At 35.6% G+C, this 15,000-nt stretch overlaps 1 protein-coding gene across 1 annotated transcript in view; it reads left to right on the top strand.

Moving 5' to 3' along the window:
- The window catches only part of LOC115214417 (pyrokinin-1 receptor), a 384,104-nt gene that overhangs the window by 877 nt on the left and 368,227 nt on the right, over positions 1-15,000 (top strand). The gene's annotated exons all lie outside the window — the stretch shown is intronic.

The following is a 15,000-nucleotide window of genomic DNA, read 5'->3' as shown; positions in this document are numbered from 1 at the left end:
ATTTTTTATAACTTACACTGTGGACTAACCATCTTAAGTGAATCCTGATCAATATTGTTTCTCGATGGAGACACATTATTGCATTATATTGGCATAGAGAAAATGCTAGCTACATACACAGGGAATTATCAAGGTTAGAGTATTGTATTCACGATCACACGATCATATATCAAATCCCTGGAGCGGATGGTGAGTTGTGTTCTTAAGCAAAACATTTCTTCTCACGATCTTCTCCGATCACTTCGATGCTTGACGTCCGGTATACCGTGCATCTGTTCCGGCAGCGTCGATTTCACGCAGTGAGTCGATTTGATGTAGGAGGCTAATGCACAAATCAAACATTTGATCACATTAAACAAATCATTTGTGCAGGCTGCTCGTTATGAATTTGTAAAACCGTCTTCACTAAATATAACTGTTTTCCGTTTCCATCATTCCTTGTAAGCTCAACAAACCCTGCAGAATTCCTGAAGCAGATCCATTGACTCCCTTATCAAAATTATATATATATGTATGTATGTATATATGTATATATATATATATATATATATATGTTTGTGTGTGTGTGTGTGTATGTATATATATATGTACGTATGCATAAATATATACATATGTATATATATATACATACATATATATATATATATATATATATGTGTGTGTGTGTGTGGTGTGTGTGTGTGTATGTGTGTGTGTATGTATGTATGTGTGTATGTATGTGTGTATGTAAGTATGTATGTATTCAAAATTTGTGTTGATATGTATAGAATGATATATGAATTCAATAAAGTTAAAATACGGTCTGGTTTCCGTGTTTTTTATTATTGTATTTTTGAAAAACATTTTCATAATGTGAAAGTATGTTAAACATAAAAAAAATATTGTATAATATTCATAAACTTCGTAGTAATTATCAGATTTCAAAATGTATTTAAATGGCAGTTGATTTCTTGACAACTGTAATAAAATGACTGACATCTTCCTTTTAATACCTCTTAGAAGGCTCCAGCAAGCTGAATTTTTCGAATACGATTTTGACCAATTCGCATCCTCTTAAAAGTCACGGTTCACCGGGCGCACCAACATTACTGGCATATATCCCGCCTTAATTTTAATCAGTTAGCTAGCGGTTTACATGTACTGGTTTTATGAGTGAGCAAACTTAGTTTCGATCGTTTTTATTTCAGTTGGTGGAGTCTTCTGTAATTTGTAACGATACTTTTTAATCTATATCATTAACTGGTTCTTATACCAATTGTTCTTATTTCCGTTCAGAACAGGTTTCAACATTTTGATAAAACATTTTTCTTTTATCTTTCTCCCAGCCTTAGTTGTGTCATGTAGCTAGTGGGAAAAAAAAAATAAGCAACATTTTCTGACCACATGTTTCTATATGTTTGCTCAATGGAATTTGGCCAACATTAGTATTTCGGATTTGTTGTCTGTGGACTCATGAGCGTTCCAATAATGCATTCCCTGTCACGTCAATATTTAGTTCCTCGCAGTTATGGCATTTAATGTAGTAGATTAAATTTCTGCTTTTGCACTTCATGTCTACGAAAATCTGTCCATTTTTTGTTTTGATGGATCTACCAGTCTGCATGTATTGACACGTTCCACATCTTGTATCATTACACTTGGATACTGTGAATGTTTTATCCTGTTTGTTCATGTTGAATTTTGCCTTAGTTAGGAGCTTCATTAGGTAATGTGACTGCCTTTGCTTAAGATTGGTAAACAACGTAAACAACGAAAGAGAAAAAGGAAAGCAGAACAAGTAAACACCGAGAAACGACATTTCGTCTGTTCTCGGATGTATATCTATTCCTCATTTCGAGCATTATACACATATGTATATGCTCCAGCATTACTTCAATCATAATGACTCAAATAAATAAATGAGTAAATGAATATAAAAGTATATATATATATATCCATGTGGTAGGTTTTATAATTTATAGTGATTTCCCTTGATCATCAATATTTTGCGATAGCGGAAACGAAGGAACTGCGCGCTTCCATGAAATTCTGTTTTCTGCTGGGGAAAAGGGCAACCTAAATATTGTCATGCTTCAAACAACTTACAAAGTCACGGCAATGTGCATAACACAAGTTAACGAGTGGTTTTCATGCTTTAGGAATAGTCATTTGTTGCTTGAAGACCAACCACATTCAGGGTCACCGTCGACCACCCGAATGAATGAAAACATCATGAAATTTCATGAACAGATCTTGGAGACCCGGACCGCACAATTGACAAACTCCTTTATATGACTGGTGTGTCCTGGAACTCGTGGCAACGAATTATAACCGGGGTATTGCAAATGAAAAGAGTTGCAGTAAAATTTGTGCCTCGCTTGCTCACAGAAGATCAAAAGCAGTCATGACTGAATGCGTATCGTGAACTGAAAGAAAAGTTGGAAATTGATCCGGACCTGTTGTCGAAGGTCATCACTGGTGACGAAAGATGGTACTACGGAAGTTGCAGATGTAGAAGACGTGGACAAAAATCGATGAAGGAGTTAAATGACATCATTTCGTAAGAGTTCAAGCAATGCTTCTAACAGCGGAAAACCCGTTTCGACCGATGCATTGCTTCAAATTGTGAATATTTTGAAGGCGATAAATGTTTAAACATGTAAAACTGAGTGAATTTAATAATATTACAGAATTCTGGTTTCTTTTAGGTACACCCTCGTATATATATATATATATATATATATATATATATATATATATATATATATATACAAGATAAGAAAATGGAGAAATACATCTAGTAATCTGTGGAAAATCATTTTACCTTTGCCCATATATACAGTAAATGAATTGATTGCATCGCAATCCTTAACATTTATGTATTAACTTTGTTGGGTACTTCACTAGCAGTATATTGGATATATGTTATCCCATGGAGGGTTGCATTTACAACCCCTATCTCATTGTTTATATAATATATATATATATATATATATATATATATATATATATACAAGATAAGAAAATGGAGAAATACATCTAGTAATCTGTGGAAAATCATTTTACCTTTGCCCATATATACAGTAAATGAATTGATTGCATCGCAATCCTTAACATTTATGTATTAACTTTGTTGGGTACTTCACTAGCAGTATATTGGATATATGTTATCCCATGGAGGGTTGCATTTACAACCCCTATCTCAATTTGTATATATATATATATATATATATTATGTACTTTTCCATGATAGATTGATCACCAAAAATATATAATATATTTCTAACCTTATAATTTTAGGTCTAAGTAGGGTAACTCTTTTACATTTTTATATTTTTACTTTGTGATTTTAGCTTTTACTTTTTCATTTTCCGTTTTCTGTTTTCCGTTTCCCGTTCTTTAACCTTCCGCAAGTTCTATATGCTGCTTTCTTAGGTTTCTTTAGTGTTTTTTCTCTTGGTCAGGTTTTTTTTAGTTCGTAATGGTATGTGCTTTGTGACTGTTGAATCTCTTTGACATATTTCTCAAAATACAAATCTATCAATAGCACTTAAAGACATATCGTGTGTCCTTTGGATAAACTTTAAATAAATAATATATATATTACAGCAGTTCAATTACATGGTACGCAAGCTTAAACATGTACTTGTTGGGTACTTCCTTGTTACTATTCAGAGCTGCGACTAGGATGCATAATTGTATGAAGAGCAATGTGCAGCTACTGCAGTAGAAATATGTTGGTCATTGTTATATATGCTGTAGAAAACTTTTTAATAAAAATATTTTGGATGTGAATAAATCTCACTTCTCCTCTTGGTTTTCAATTATATATGTATATATGCAGATACAGACACACACACACCACACACACATATATATATATATATATACATATATTTATATATATATATATATATATATATATACATATATATATACATATAATATATACATATATATAAACACAACACACACACAATCCACATCACATATATATATATATATAATATATATAGCTATGTATGTATTTTATGTATATATGTATATTAGTAAGTCTTGTGTATGACTTTAAACTGCATCCAGGAGATGAGATTTCGTACAGAATTCCCAGGGACCACCTCTTAGTCATTTTGTTTCTCTGTCTACTCTGACCCGGAGTAGTAACACCTGTTAGAGTCACAACTATGCGTTAACTACCATGTGAAGCTCTTTGAGTGAGGGACACCTAATTCTCGTAAGATAATCCTCGCATAAAACAATAGAATTGCCGCAGGTTTCTGATCATCTCAACCTCTCTTGTGCCACTAATTTCATAGCTGACTGAGCTGAATAGTGTGTTCGGTGCTGTGCAACACTATCCACTCAAAACAAATATACACACAAGAACTTCAGAGACTCTTGGAATATTTGCATGGATGTATAGAGCTGTCACGAGTTGATTTACACAATAGTAGTATGAATAATGAGCGCTAGATGTTCGAGCATATGGTCTTTTTACAATGCAAATTCTTTACAGCTATTCAGCAGCAAACATGTCATCTGACACTGGTGATATTACGTTGAAGATTCCGGGAGAAAGAGACTTTTGAAAATTAGTCCAAGCAGTTCTATGACACAAAAAATACGCAAACACATCAGAAAAACCAATAAACAGACAACGATACCAATCCAAATGGAAGAACAAAGCAAAGAGACATACATAAAAGAATAACAATTTATAGACAGGAATATAAAACAGACACGAGCCGATTATTCCCTGGTATAATCTAATATAAGAATAGCGATTTTGCACACATTAAAAGAAACATAATTACAAATGTAGTCAAACTGAATATGATCGCTTAATTAATTGTGGGTTGAATAAAACAATTCAACTAATGTTTTGCCCAATGAAAAGTTATATAGAAATAAAATTACTTTAGAAAACAGGATATGATGACATAATAAACAGTTAGAAATAAAATAACCGATGAACTTTTCAATGGAAAGTGATGACGACATACGCAGTCTTAGCAAAACAGGATATAATTACGGAATCAATAATCGGAGACAAGGCAATCATTGACTTAGTCAATGAAAAGCGTTAAACTCATAAACGATTTTAGCAAAACAAGTTGTTATTACAAAGACAAGCCAAACAACGAACTTGTTAATATAACATGATAAGCATGTAAGGAATAAGTTGAATAAATTCATTTCGAATTCGACCAGTGATGAGAGAATGAGTGACGAAATGCTAAATGCAAAATGACGGCAACCAAGGAAAGTCTCTTAGAAAACGAATTGTACAAAATGGTTGAGGAAAATGACTAAAGAGAAAGGAAGAAAATAATACCATAGTATATAAAGCATTCGAAATACCGAGAATTAACATCAGTTCATCCGATGATCGCTCGTTTACAAGTAACATGATTAACTGTGATAAAAAGTAATTACGTCAAATACACACACACACACAATCTTTTATTCTTTTACTTGTTTCAGTCATTTGTCTGCAGCCATGCTTGAGCACCGCCTTAAAGGGTTTTAGTCGAACATATCGACCCCAGGAGTTATTCTTTGTAAGCCTAGTGCTTATTCTATCGGCTTCTTTAGTCCGAATCGCTAAGTTACGGGGACATAAACACACTAGCATCGGTTGTCAAGCGAAGTCGGGTGGAAAAACACAGACACACATAAATATATATATATATATATAGATATTATATATATTTATATATTATATATATATTAAGTTTCTTTCCGACGATCTACCAAATCCACTCACAAACGTTTTGGCCACTCGAGGTTATAGTAGAAAACACTTGCCCGCCCAAGGTGCCACGCAGGGGGACTGAACCTGGAACCATGTGGAACCAAGCTTCTTACCACACAGCCATGCCTGCAACTATATGTAGTATTTTTTTTTTTTCTTGTTTCTGGCATTTGACTAAGGCCATACTGGAGCACCGCCTTTAACGGGTGTTAATCAAACAAATCGATCCCAGGACTTATTTTGTAATCCTGATACTTATTCTATAGTTGCCATCGCCGGACCGATAGGTTATGGGGGCATAAATACACGACAGACGTGAATATACATGTATATGTATATAAATGTATATAAATATATATATATAGCTTATATATATATATATATATATATATTATATATATATATTATATATATATATATATATATATATATATATATATATAGATATATAGATATATAGATATATATATATATATATATATATATATATATATATATATATATATATAGACATACATATATATGTATATATGGTGTATGTGTGTGTGCATGTGGGGGTGGGGGATACAGAGGGAGAGAGAGATAGGTATTTACACAATCACTCAGACACATACATATGTATGTATGTATGTAGATGTGTATGTATTTATGTATAACTGTATTAATGATGAAAATTACTTACATGAAAACCAATAAACATATAAATGAATGTCGACTGGATCAATGAATGTATCAGCCAAATAAAGAATGAATGTAAAAAGTGAAACAAGAAGAGAACGAAAGAATGGTGTTTGTTTGAACGGAGTATTCTTCAATAAAATAAAGAACTGAAAAAAAATGTTGAAAAACAGAATGATAGAAAATAAAAAGAAAACGTTTATAAATAAATGATTTTTTAAAAGTGTAAAGCAATTACATATACGTGTGTTTGTTCATGTGTGCACGCATAGCTTTCTGCGCTACTGAATAGGTCTTCCCAAGGAGTAGAATAACAAAACAAGGAAAGTCAATAAGAACAACTACAGCAACAATAACGAAGATAGCATCAACTGTCAATAACAATAGCATATAAAACAGCAACACCAGTAGCAATAACAAAAGGCATCAATATCAACAACAATAACAACAGCAATATCAATACCATCGTAGGCAATAAATGAATAGAGCTATCCACATCGGCAAAAACAACAATAACAATAACAATAGCAACAACAGCAATAACAAGCAGCAACAATAGCAGACATCACATCAACATGGGGAAAAAAAATCCCAGTTGCAGAAACAATAGTTTGAAAAGTGAACTGACACAATATAGACTAAACTACCAAAACATTATTAACATGGCAGCGGTGGCGATGGTGTTGTTGGTGTTGTTGTGGTGGTTGTCGTGGTGGTGGTGGTGGTGGTGTGCTGGTGCTGGTGCTGGTTGTGGTGGTTGTGGTGGTGGCGGTGGTGGTGGTGGTGGTGTTGGTAGTGGTGGTAGTGGTGGTGGTGGTGGTGGCTTTGGCGAGGGTGACGGCGGTGGTGGTGGTGGTGGTGTGTGGTGGTGGTAGTGGTGGTGTGGTGGTGGTGGTGTGGTGGTTGTTTTGGTGGTGGTGTAGTGGTGGTGTTTTGTTGGTGGTGGTGTGTTGTTTGGTGGTGGTGGTGATGGTGGTGTTGGGGGTGGTGTTGGTGGTGGTGGTGGCGGTGGTGGCTGTGGTGGCAGCGGCGTTGGCGGTGGTGGGAGCGGCGTTGGCGGTGGTGGGAGCGGCGTTGGCGGTGGTGGGAGCGGCGTTGGCGGTGGTGGTGGTGGTGGTGGTGATGGTGACGTTGGCGGCGGCGGTGGTGGTGTGGGTGGTGGTGGTGCTTGTGTGGTGGTGGTGGTGGTGTTTGTGGCAGTGGTGATGATGTTGTCTTCATTATCATTGTTATCATCCCCGCCATCGTCATCGCCATTTCGATTTTTCAGGATAATTACTCGCCGCCGTCCTGGTCTCCACCGTCTTCATCAAAATATCAGACAATATGCCCTACACCATCCACCACCATCACACCTTTCCCATCGCCGCCGTCACCAACACTTTTTAAATTACACAGCACCAATTCCAACTCTACAATAATCGTGGTCATCCCCTTTTATTATCATTGGCATCGTCATCATTGCCATCATCATCATTATCATCACAAGCAGCATCATTTCCAGCAATTAAATAGCAATAAGAAAGCCAGTAATAAAAACAACTGCAGCAAAAATAATAATAATAATATAATATAATAATAATAATAATAATAATAATATAATAATATAATATAATAATAATAATATAATAATAAATGCCCTGATGCAGTACCAGGCAGTGGCTCTCATGGCTTCTGATCTTAACTGATTGGAAGTGTTATCATGTACATTGTTTTGTCTTGGTATAAAAGATGGGCTACAGCAAATATTCTGCTCAATACCACAGATTTGCTTGTCAGTTGTTTGACCTTAACCAGTTGAGCATGTCCCTTAGTGGCTGACGATATGTGCATCTCTGATCACGAGCAGAAGTAGTGGGGGAGCATCATAGCCATGTGTTGAGAGGGATTCTTGGGGTTTTGAATAGTTCACCTCTGGAAAACATGGGTGGTTCTTTCAACATCCTTAAACAACCCTTATTCAGGGACCGTTTGAGCGGGATGGGCTACTCAACCTGGAGAAAATTCCAACTGGGCTCCACCTGCAAGGTCATGTGCTGTTATCTTGATATGAGATCACCATGTCGCGCACATATGGTTGTGATGCATGTGCCTGGTGTACCTTTATCAGACGGGTAGTCATGATGGGTATATTGGGCTTCGTATATTTTACCCCAGTGTCACTTTGATGGCATGAACTGCTCTCTCACTCAATGATAATAATTAATAATAATAAAATAATAATAATAATAATAATAATAATAATAATAATAATAATAATAATAATAAAAATAATAATAATAATACTCGTTGAAATTGAGAAAATGTGGCAGCTCAAGGCGATTACAATACCAGTGATCGTAGGAGCACTAGGAATGATCAAGAAGGGAACCGAAAATTATATGAGAATGATCCCTGGCTTACCATCCCTGCAAGAAGTGCAAAAGATTGTCTTAACTGGTACATCACACGTATTGAGAAGAGCATTGTCGATGTGAGAACTATTACTACCCATGTATTCTAATTTAACTTTATTTCTATCAAAAAAAAAAATGAACGAACTAGTGAATTTAGTTTAATGGCCTACCAATGTATACTATGAGTTTCTTTGCCCTAGGAGTCGGGAAGACACTCGGCAAGAAATGGAAGCAAATTTGAAAGAAGAAGAAAAACCCATAAATAATAACAATAATAATAATAATAATAATAATAATAATAATAATAATAATAATAATAATATCAAACTTAAAACGGAACCACTAAACGATTGTTAAACTCATTAGAAAGAGATACTAATCTAGCCTCATATTACAGCCGAAAACTTTTAACATGACATATTGGACAGATTTATCGGAAACAATTTATTCCACTATGCCTGAGAAAACTTCCTATAGTCATGTTCGCTATCTCTTGTGTAGAGATCAAATTTTTAAAATCTGTTATTCTTTTATTTGTTCCTGTCATTTGGAGCACCGCCTTTAGTCGAACAAATCTACCGCAGGACTTATTCTTTGTAAGCCTAGTGTTCATTCCATCGAGACCTTTTGCCGAATAGCTAAGTTACGGCGACGTAAACACACCAACACACACACGCACGCACACACTTATTTATATAGGAAAGAGGATTTGAAAATGCAAAGATCTTTTAAAGATGTTTATTGATTTGACCGGTTTCACTATTTAAAAAAAATGTTTTCAAACGTAAATGTAAGGCTTTACGTAGCCTTTATTGTGTTAAAAAATGGTTATCACAGATGTATTAAAATACCAGTCTTTGACAATGATAAGGAATGACTGTATCACGGTATTTTGATACATCTGTGATAACCATTTTTTAAACAACAAAAGGCTACACGAAGCCTTACATTTTACTTTTGATAATCTTTTTTAAAATGTGAAACCAGTCAAGTCAATAAACATCTTTAAAAGACCTCTGCATTTTAAAATCCACCTTCCTATATATTTTCACTCGTTCTGTACTTTGCAATTGTACTTTTATTATATATATTATATATATATATATATATATATAAGTAGTTGAATGAATTATTCTAGTATGGATAATTCGGTTAACCGATACTTGGGTAGCAAATTCACGTCAGAAAACACGGTTGAATCTACGTGCCAACTATGGACACCGTGTAGGCAGTCATCTAAAATTTTTTGTTCGTCATGATGCTGACATAAGTTCCTTGTCTTTCCTGATGAGAAGGTGGCATAATGCACCCCTTATTCCTTCGGAATTAGGAATATGCTGTCTTCGAAACATATGTCGAGAATAAAGGAATTTTGTTAAATCGTCGTTCGACTCCATTCTTTCATTTATATATATATATATATATATATATATTATATATATATATATATTTATATCTATATATATAATATTATATATATATATATATATATATATAATATATAATATATATATAGATATATATATATATAGGGTAGAAATTTTTTACAAATTTCACTACGAGTGGCCTAGCATGTATAAAAAGGTTAGGGCAGCGGACTTGCGGTCGGAGGATCGCGGTTTCGATTCCCAGACCGGTCGTTGTGGTGTGTTTATGACGCGAAAAAACACCTAAAAGCTCCACGAGGCTCCGGCAGGAGGTGGTGATCCCTGCTGTACTCTTTCACCACTCTAAAGGCGGTGCTCCAGCATGGCCGCAGTCAAATGACTGAAACAAGTACAAAAAAAAAAAAAAGACATATTATTCAATATGGAATAGTGTACATTTAAACACAAAGAGAAATTGCCTATTATGGGTAATTTCTCTTTGTGTTAAATGTACACTTATATCTATATATATTATATATATATGCGTGTGTGTGTGTGTGTGTGGAGGCGCAATAGCCCAGTGGTTAGGGTAGCGGACTCGCAGTTGTAGGATCGCAGTTTCAATTCTCAGACCGGGCGTTGTGAGTGTTTATTGAGCGAAAATACCTAAAGCTCCACGCGGTTCCGGCAGGGGTGGGGGACGATCCCTGCTCATTTCTTTCTTCTCTTTCTTCTATTGGCCTGCTCACTTAGCCAGCGGGGTGGTGTCATTTGAAGACTAAAACAATGCGAAACCCATTGTGACAGCGATGTGTAGCAGCATCTGATAGCCTGGTCGGTCACGGTAATCACGGTGATATATATATATATATATACATACATACAACAGGCTTCTTTCAGTTTCCGTCTTCGAAATAAACTCACAAGATTTTGGTCGGCCCGTGGCTTTATTAGAAGACACTTACCCAAAGTCCACGCAGCGGGGCTGAACCCGGAACCATGTGGTTGATGAGCAGGCTACTTAACACACAGCCACTCCTGCACCTGTTTATCTTTTGTCAACATGAGTTCGAATGGATGCTGCATAACATGTACAAAAATTATGTATAATTATTCGCATGGCCAGAAGTTGAGGAGATTTCATCGTTACAAGTACTGACCGACACCTTGTTTAAACGACTCCGAAAATATTGGTTTCAAATTCGGCACAAGGCCAGGAACTTTGGAGGAGGGTGTAAGTCGATTTCATCGACCCCAGTGTTTAATTGGTACTGAATTTATCGACCCCCGAAATAATGAAAGGCAAAGTCGTCTTCGGCGGAATGCAAATGACCCCGAACATGTTGAAAGCAAAGTTGATCTCGGCGGGATTAGAACTCAGAATTGAAAGAATTGCGGCAGCGAGTATAATGACGGCCATGTCATTTTTGTTTTCTTTCTCTTGCTTTTGAAGTAATGCCAATATTGAAAACAAAACAAGCAATATTATTATTACAAACAGTAAAAAAAATACTTGCAACAACTGCAGCAGCAATAATAATGATAATAATAAAAATAATAATAACAGCAACAACAATAACAACGACAAAAGCGTTCACGCAATCAGAACTGTAACAGAAAAAGCAATAGCTATGCTAGCAAAGCATTAGCAAGAAAAAGTGCTACGACAATAGCAAGAAAAAAAACGTCGCTCACTTCCTCAACAAATGCAGCAGCCACGACAAATGCAACAACAACAACAACAACAACAAACACAACAACAGTAATGCAATCTGTCACAACTGACAACGGATCATAATGCCACGTAAACAATTCACAGAAGCAAATGCGAGAGTTATAAAGATGACGAGAATAACAACAGCACCACCACCTCCGCCACCAGTGGCACTAAAAAAAACATCAACATCAACATCAAAAATAATATCAACAACAGCAAGTCAACAATACCAGCAGTTAGCTATACAAAATGTTACATACAACTGCACAATATATAAACTAGTCTCTGTAGTGAAGACTGTAATAAGGATAGCAATAAGAATTAACAATACCAAAATTACAAACAAGTGTCTTGCACATTGATCGATTTAAGAACTAGCAGTGGCAGCAATGACGACAACAAGACTGCAATCAACAACACCAATGCTATCACCAATATATATATATACATCATAAACCAATGGAAAGAATCTGAGCATAATTATCATACAAGGAAGAGACGCGCGCTCTTCCTTTAAATTAAAACCTACTACCCTTAAATAAACAAGGATACGTTACATAAAGTAGCTCATTATATTCTAAGTGACAAGACTATCATGAAGGCAACGCATTTGAACATAGGTATCTTTGTTAAAGAAAGTCTAAACCAGGATTAGAGAACAACAACAGTTATTCATGCGAAGGGGCAACGAAATGGCTTGAAAATAGCTGATCGAGCGGCTAGAAATAACAGCCAAATAACACTTAAATAACATACTACCGTCTTAAATAAAGTTACATTAGATAAGTTAGCCCTTGGTGTGTATAAAAGATGCGGATTCCTCGATTATAGTGTTGTATTTTTATGGGTTTCTTCCATTAGGGTTACATTTAAGTTTTAAAGAAAAAAACACAGTAATATACAATGCTGATAACATTAAACAAAAGAAGAAAACAGAAAATACGACCCGACCCGTATCATAATCAATAATACCAAAAATGGAGACTGCTATAACTTTATTCCCCAATGTTAACATTATGACAAAATGAACAGCGGTAGAGTGTATACTCAAACTAACACACTTGACTGATAAGCTGGGTGCATGCATGGTTGTGTATAAACAATCTGCTACGTAACTACACAGCTACGGGTTCGATCCCTCATGGTACATGAGCAAATATCTTCTATGGTAGTCTCAGATCAAACGAAGCCTATCGATGAAATTTGGTTGATGGAAACTCCTTGAAAAGCAACCTGAGATTCTATTCTTCTTCTAAGACGGTAACTGATCTCTCTAAATGGTACTTGGATGGCTTGAATCAATACTTAACCGTTCCAGGTATTTAAAGTAAGTTTCCAATCTGGTATAAATTTCACACTTCCCCTCAAAACAGAGACCATGAAAAGAGCTTTTTTGATATCTCCTTTGTCTAAGTAATAAATAAAAACAACAATATCAACTTCGATAACAGCATAGAGGAATTACTATATGACCATTTGATCTACAAGAAATAACAGTTACTTTCCTCTCACATTGCAAATGAGAATCTCGATATAGAAAGGCACTGAAAGTTATCTGGAAATTAGGAGAGACGGTCATTGTCTGGACGATTTGATCATAGATGTACTTAATTAGAGCTGACCTGGGGTTAGAAAATACTGAAAAGAGAAAAAATAGAAACAATATCAGTACTATCAGCAACAACGGAAGTAATAAGAAAGTCATCTCCACCGCTAACTCTATGCCCTTTCTTACCTCAGCTTAGCTGATGCAGACCTGACGATAAAGGTTCTCTCGGCATGACAGTCTTGTGCTTTCGTTCAAGCACAGTACACCCAGAACAATATTATCCAGTAAGTTTCTTTACGCAGCTAAGGAGTGCTATATTGGTGGGTTAGGAAGAGGAATATACTTGCTATTTTAAACATATCTTCTGAGAACAAAGAGACTCTGGCGCTAACTGACCATGGAAATTTTGAGTATATGAAACCGCACGTTCTTTGCGAAGTCGAAAGAAAACAACAATACCAATAGTAAAACTGATATTTATATTAGCACGTACATATGTCTATATGTCTAAATGTGTATACACACACACACACACACATATACACACACACACACATATATATATATATATATATATATATGTGTGTGTGTGTGTGTGTACATATACATAAATATATAGATAGATATATACCTACGTATATGCATATATATATACATATATATATATGTGTGTGTGTTTGTGCGTATATATATATGTATATGACCAAGAAAGGGGATAATTAACCTATTTTTCTTCATTATATATTGTAGATATTGTATCTTCCAGGGAATTGTACTGTTTCTCAAGTCACACCAAGGACCACAGACAGTCAGTATTTTATGCAATATGCATGCAGTTCCAAGTAATGGCGACTTTTGCAATACATCTAGATTGTAGGGTATCTCTAAGCTTTTCGGATGTTTTATCAGATTGTGTGGTATTGAACCCAATGCTCCGATCTCAATTCTCAGGTCTCCATATTTATCAAGTTTTTTCTCTTTCTTTCATGATGATATGTTGATCTCATAGCACTTCTAAGTCGATTATTAGGCACTCTTGTTTGACCCTCTTAAAGGTTACTATATCCTGCCTTCGGTGCTCCAAGACATTTGGCCGAGATGATAAGGCCACCTTTCTGGAACCACCTCCATGAGCACCTCAATGATGCTCCCTTAATTTGTTGGTTTTACAGTTTTCGCTGTACTTGTGCGTAATTCATGGGTACTCTCAAGTCCATTTTTGTTAACTCCTTCGGCACTAGCAGCATGCTGTAGCAGGTCTTCTTTGTTGTTTACCAAATATTCTGCCATGTTTCATCTGTCACTGTTGATGCACCCCAGTACGCTAATCAGCCCACGTTCACCATTACCTCTCTCTGGACAGAGCCTGTGTACACTTGTCCTACGGTGGAGGGCACCATGCATTTTCATTGTCTTTCGAGAAGTGCAGATGAGTTGGTCAATCTCCGCTTGTGTCCATCTCAGGTTGAGTGCACTATAACAGACTACAGCAACAACCCATATGTTGATGGCAGTCATATGGTTCCTTGAGTTGTACTTTGATATCAATTATTTTTATT

The sequence above is a fragment of the Octopus sinensis genome, linkage group LG1, assembly GCF_006345805.1.
Source record: "Octopus sinensis linkage group LG1, ASM634580v1, whole genome shotgun sequence".
Taxonomy (NCBI): Eukaryota; Metazoa; Mollusca; class Cephalopoda; order Octopoda; family Octopodidae; genus Octopus; species Octopus sinensis.
The sequence above is the reverse complement of the archived record's forward strand: the minus strand, read 5'-3'. Positions and strand labels throughout refer to the sequence as shown.